General features: G+C 38.0%; 1 protein-coding gene across 3 annotated transcripts in view; it reads left to right on the top strand.

The window, feature by feature from the left end:
• Positions 1–696: 696 nt before the first annotated feature.
• Positions 697–6,425, top strand: part of OGDH (oxoglutarate dehydrogenase) — a 1,195,521-nt gene continuing 1,189,792 nt past the window's right edge. For all 3 annotated transcript variants that reach the window (XM_044084237.1, XM_044084236.1, XM_044084238.1), the window contains exon 1: positions 697–843. The gene's annotated coding sequence lies outside the window, so the exon portion shown is untranslated. The remainder of the gene's footprint in view (positions 844–6,425) is intronic.

Below are 6,425 nucleotides of genomic sequence, written 5' to 3'. Positions count from 1 at the left end.
TGGTTTTACTTATATAATTTTTTAATGAATTAATGATTAATTTCTATTTGCCATGCATAGCAGTTAAAATATCCTAACTCTGAGTGTATAACAGACCTTTTCAATGTGGAACACGGACGTTTTAAGACCTCAAATGAGTAACGTTCCTCTTAATTAGGTACACTTGAAAGGGATGAATGTGTCTCTTCAAACGTACGAAAACTCTCTCATATTTTTCGGGCTTTACCCTAATATACCTATCCCCGCCACCCAAAAGTCATACTTTTGTCAAAGTATATTTCTCGTAATCTCGTGTATAACCGCCTTGACCGAAAATACAGATTTCAGGATTGCCGATATGTGCACCATATAACACGCGGACTTCATTCTAAAGGTTACGCCACTAGCAATCCAGCTTTCGAAAAGTTAGCCGGTGATGGGGAACAAGTACCGTATACATCGGTTATAAAGTCACGAAAATCAAAAAAATACGTACGAACCTTCGCGCTTAACATTAAATTACCGTTCCAGACTTATAGTCATAGAAAACAACTTCCACATAATCAAACTGCTAACACTAACCTTCAAACATCAACTGTACAACATATGACGCTCTTACAACCAAACTAGCTAGTACTTCGCACGTGCCTCTGCCGGCAGGGATAGCGTAATTCGTGACGTAAAGCGCCGGGCGGTCGTAGGGCTGTTTTGCCAAAGCGTAGTCGAAAATCTGTCATTTCTCCGCGAAACTGCTTTAGAGTAGTGGAGGTAAAGGAAGCTGTTCAACAGCTTCTCTTTTGTTAAAGGACAACATAACCTTTGGAAATTATTTTTTTCTGTGTGACGCAAGCAATAAGCATTGAGGTAAGAAATGTGTTTTTGCGTATGCTGCTTTTTTTTTTAAATGGACAGTGGTAGAAATCGGATAACTTTGCTTTCCATGTTGGATTAGGTTATTTTTTTTTTATTGCGTGGACCTAATTGAACGGGATAACAGACACATTTGGGTATAACCTTCCCGTCTGATTTCTACTTGATCGAACACCTATTTTAGTGCAGTGTCTTTTAGGGTGGTTTATAAGTATATTACCTACGTTTAGTGTAGGGAGGGAGGACGGCAGTCTCTGCAGAGTGGTCCTGATCACCGCCACTAACTGTTTAAGTTGAGTTGAGTTGAATTGTCATTCGTGGTGTCGTTGTTTGGATTTGCTAGTGGGTGTATTTAGGAAGAGGTAGAGGCGTGTTTTTATGACTGATTGGTGTTGGGGTGGCGGTGTTTGTTGCTTGGTTGGGTGCAGTGTTCTGCAAGGTCATCTCCGGGACTTGGCGACTGTCCTGTGTCCTGGGTTGTAGTTTCAGTTTTTGTTTTAATTTCTGTATGATACTTTTGACATTGCATTGTACTTTTAACAGATTTATTCGGATAGGAACGTGCATGTACAATCTACTGTTCCGTTTTATGAATTTAGTTGCTGGGCGGCTGGACTTGAATCCCCCTCCAAGTTGACTGAAGGGGAGTTTCATTCCTTGGTTTATGTTAGGCCTCTGTGGTATGTTAACCCAGTACAATAAAGTCTTGTAGTGCCCACGTTTTCTATTTGTAAGCAACATTTTTTTCTGTTAAATGACCAGAGCAAGCAAACACGTTTGGAATTAATATATTCTACAGCTAGTGTTGGTCTAGAGATTGTTTTGGCTCTGCCCTTGCATTTTTAGAACTTAAGTGCATAGTTCATGTTGCAAGACCCCCCCCCCCGTAGTAGTTTAATGCTTCTTCAATCACATTCTACAGAATATTTAAAATGTGTGGTGCTACCCACATGCTTTCTAAGGGTGATCATTAGTGGCAATGGGCTTTACGTGTGTAGAGCAACAGTTTCCAAAAAATGTTGTAGTACCAGTTTAATCAGTGACAGATCCAGTGAATGAAAGCTGCACTAGAACTAAAAATGATAAACCTTGTGATGAAAACCCAGCCATCACATCTCATTAACTATCATCCCAATGGATATTTTTAATATGTCTGGCTTCATTAATATATAGCATGACTTGGTAAGAAGGGGTGCCTGCGCTCTGTATAATGGTTGTTGTAGTTGAAGTTAATAGTAGACACATACATTACTAGCAGTATGTAATGGTACTGCTTAAAGTAAAAAATATGGTAATGTGATTTTAATACAAATTAAATTAGTAGTATAAAATTTTAATGCATTTACTTGAGCACAATCCCGAGTACTACATGACTATCCTATTGTAGTAATTGATGCGTAACAGATATGAGAAAATATTGCTGGTGGATACAGGGTAGTATACATGTACTGGCATGTATGACAGATAATGAGGTTTTGTTTGTGAATTAATAAAATTTGTATATGTAGGATTGAATGGATATTGTCAGCCCATTATGGTAATGTTAGTGGGCCATAACAAAACGGAAAGCACTGGATAAAGTAAATCACACACACACTTTAATGGGTTATATGTTGTCCAGTCAGTATGTACTGTATGTATTGCAGTACATAGTGCCTTTTGTGAAAGTTTGTGAAAGAAACTGAAGAGTTCTGGATATATTGTATTAGTCCCACATTAAACCACTTGTACAGGGAATGTGTGTATGTCTAGTCTTTAAAGGTGTGCTGGAAATTGTACAGGGACTGTAAATCTTAGTGCATACATTTTTTAATTTTACATCATTGTGTAGCACTGCATTTTTAGTGTGCAAGCAAAGTGGCAGTATTTAAGGCAAACTTAATACTTTATCTGCTAAGTGTCTGCTTTTTTGTTGATTGGAGGTCAGCTGGGCAGTGGCTTCTGAGAAACCTAAAGAGGTACTTGTACAGGGCAGGGGGAAAGGGGGCAATCTAGAGGTGTGTGTGTGTTTTTTTTTTCTCCTGTACATCTTCTGAGATCTTTAATATCAAATTAAGCTACAAGAAATTCTGACAGATGAGACTAAACATCTGTTCCAAAGGACAGCACCTCATATTTGTATTGGAGTGCAGCCTTTTGGTGTAGGGCAACAACCCCAGTCCTTCTCATCTTCTTGACATCAAAGGTTAACTATGTAATACAAAAATGGGCCTCCTTGCAAAATGAATAAAACACTGTAACCGGAACCTCTGCCACCTCACAAATCTCAAGATGTACTGCTACTACAAATATAGCCTTGGGGGGGGGGGGGGGGGGTTAGAGTGTTTTAGAGGAAAAGCAAATTTCTTTATTTTTGTTCAGATCTGCAAAGTTGCATAGATTTATTTCAGAACCTGCAAATGTTGCTTATCAACCATCTTTTGATGAGCAGGTGGCAAACTGTAGTGCTGTTAGGTGTCAAAGCTTGGGGTTCTGTCCCATACAAAATAAGCACCAATGACATTGTTAATTTGATGCTCCTTTAATTTTAATTCTGGCAGCAGCCACTTTTTATTAGAAGGTTGTCTTGTATCCACTTTCTGCTTAGGGTCATGAGAAGCCTGGAGTCCAAGCTTTGGTTAACACTGCAGGTTGACCAGAACGAGAGAAATGTTTGTTAGTACTGTGTATTTCACTTTCTGTCCAGAGAAGAATGCAGAAGTACAGTCTTTTGATCCCCAAAACTTGCCGTAACCATGTTGGGGGAGAGAGATAAAAGTATCTGTGTTTTGCCATATATTTTTCAAGAGAAAAACAGAAATAATATTTTCAAATACTAGTAGATTTGCCTGCATGAATACAGTGTTTTGTATAGGTTGGAATTGCTACAGGTTGGTGTCAAAGTAAATAAGTCTGTGATGAACTGTTAATACATGCTTGTGTGTGCTTTTTGTGTGGTAACCCCCACTCATAATCTGGGAACTCTGAATGCATTTAATCTCACTGCCGCAGACTACATATTGTACCTGTGGGCTTTTCAGTAAAGGTGAGGCATTTACAGATACGTTTGTCCTGTCATCCTTACTATTTTACATTCCCAATAAGTTTCTATCTTAGTGCTTGAGAGTTTTAAGTGTGCTTCTGTGGAATTGTATTTTTTATGCACAAGCCTTTTACACTCTCTTTGGTAACCTGCAGGGCTTTAGTTGTTTCCTTTCTTCTGTCCCTCATTTTCCAGGATTGAAAGTTTTTTTAACTTGTGTAGAACCCATGTGAAGGATTGCTTCCTGTCTTCTTTTAAATTAATTAATAATGTTTTTAATTGGGTAAGCCCATTGGTTTTGTTTTGTTAGTGTTCATTTTTAACTAGGTAAGATCACTGGTTATGTCTTGTCAGGAGTGGCTGGTCCACATGACCCCAGTGTTAAATATAGTCTAGATAGAATAATCTATATAACTTTGCAGAGGTATGATCAACTGTGTAAAGTTCTCTACATCACTTGGAAAATAGTCACATAATTTTTAGTTTTGCAGAAAAGCCCCACTGTTGCATATTAAATATATTTATAAATTACAGTGCTGCTATAAAGAATTGAGATTTAGTACTAAGTTATCTTAAATTAAGTAAATGTTCAGTAAATGAATAGAGCAGTTATTTAGACATGAAGGCCAAAAGTGTGTAGCAGTTTGACCAGGACTGGAGGACCCACATTGTGTAGCAGGAAAAGTAATTCAGTATTGCTGTTTCACAACTGTTGTTCTCTGATCTGATTCCTCCCTTTGTTCATACAAGTTTTTACCAGGGTCTCTGGATTTCTCCTTCATCCAAAAGATGCTGATAACTGGGTATTGGAAAGTGAACAGAGTAGTGTACTTGAATCAAGTCAAGTTATCCTACCCAAAATAAGCAGATTTTGTGTTGCACCATTTTAACTGGGAAAGTAGCACATTTGCAAAGTAGTAATTGCTTCAGTTCGAATTTTGTATGGATTTCCATGTTTTTCATAAGTTCATTGATAAATGCAAGGCAATCAGTCTGCAGACTATTGCAAGCCTATCCAATAACCAGATGGTGACCAGAGGTGAGGTCATATCCTGTATCATATGTCTGTGAGGAGAAGGTCTTAACCACTACACCAACCCCATTCTCATACAGTAGTTGGTTACTAGGAAATTATTAAGGGGTCTAGCCCAAATTTACAGTTACTTCATCTGTTTCAGACAGTGCTTCAAGGTAACAGTAATGCATGTGTGAAAGGAAGGAGGTTGGGGTATTTTACTCAGAAGCACATACTTTTCCAACTTAATTCTTGTGTTCTTACTGTTAATTACCTTTTGCAGTTACTAAGTAAAGTGGAATGGATTTGAACCATGCCTTTGTCACTCCTATTCCTTGAGCTAGAGCATTATCTAGGTGTGTCACAGAAACCGTTGTAGAAAAGGCACCTGGGGTGGGATTAAACCATCGACCTTCAAATCATCCGGCACCAAAGCCAAATTAACTACCTATTCGGCTTCTGTATTGGGACTGATGACCATAGTATAAGGACTTGACTTAAATATGTGTTATAAAGAATGACACTACCCATAGCTGTGATTTTTAAATGCCAGATTGCAAGTTAGAATGGTAACTGACTGATCATAATGCTATGCAGTGATGCCAAAAAAAAAGTTGACCTTACTGTTCTGTATCCACGTGGAGGGTGAAAGGTTGGGATCCAGCTGTACTGAAATTTGAAAGATTTTACTGTTTTGAGTGCCCATGTACTGGGTTAAAAAAACTACTTTTTTTTTTTTTTTATCTTGACATGTTTTACTGTTCTACCACTTAACATGGTTTTAGATTTGGTTTCATTTAGGTTGCTAGTATGACTCTCATTTAACTAGCAAAGCATTAAAATTTTTTTTATTGCATGTTGTGGTTTGTGTCAGCCATTTCAGCCCTCACCAACTTCTTTAAAAGTCTTCAAGTCCGGGCAGTTTATTAAAAGCTTTGATTTGTTACTGGGAAGCAATATGCCATCAGTTTGTGACTTAGGTCTTCATTGGTTCCTGGTGTGTATAATTTTCTCTTTAAAATGTGCTTGGCACAGATATTATAGCTTGTGTGTCACAAGTGGACCACACAAGGAGAAAATATCACTTAATATCATTGTTTGTCTGCATTATAATGATGTTTGTTTCCCAGAGGATCCTTGCCGTAGTCATTGCTACATTACAGAGTTACTTTACATCCCTTCAAAGCTGCCTCCCTTGAAATAAAAATCAACTCTGTAACCCCAGCAAACCCTGTTTCAGTTAGGAACTGTTCTAAAGCAACCTACACCTTTTATTAAGCAATTGCTTATCAAAATTCAGTGCCTCTCAGAACCCAGAGTTCACAACAACCAATGTGGAATTGTTCATAGAGACCATGTACAACCATGTAAGTAGCTGCATATAGGTAGCTGTATCTTCTAGAAATAAGTCCAGAACAAACCACAGTTGTGGAATCATGGCCTTAATAGGGTGTATAACAAAAAGGAAAAAGTTGTGGCTAGAATCAGGAGGAGAAACTCCAATAGTGATGAGAGCTCTTTAAACTGAACAGGAAACTA

This window comes from Protopterus annectens, chromosome 9.part0 (genome assembly GCF_019279795.1).
Source record: "Protopterus annectens isolate FY-2018-M chromosome 9.part0, PAN1.0, whole genome shotgun sequence".
In the NCBI taxonomy this organism is placed as follows: domain Eukaryota; kingdom Metazoa; phylum Chordata; order Ceratodontiformes; family Protopteridae; genus Protopterus; species Protopterus annectens.
The sequence above is the reverse complement of the archived record's forward strand: the minus strand, read 5'-3'. Positions and strand labels throughout refer to the sequence as shown.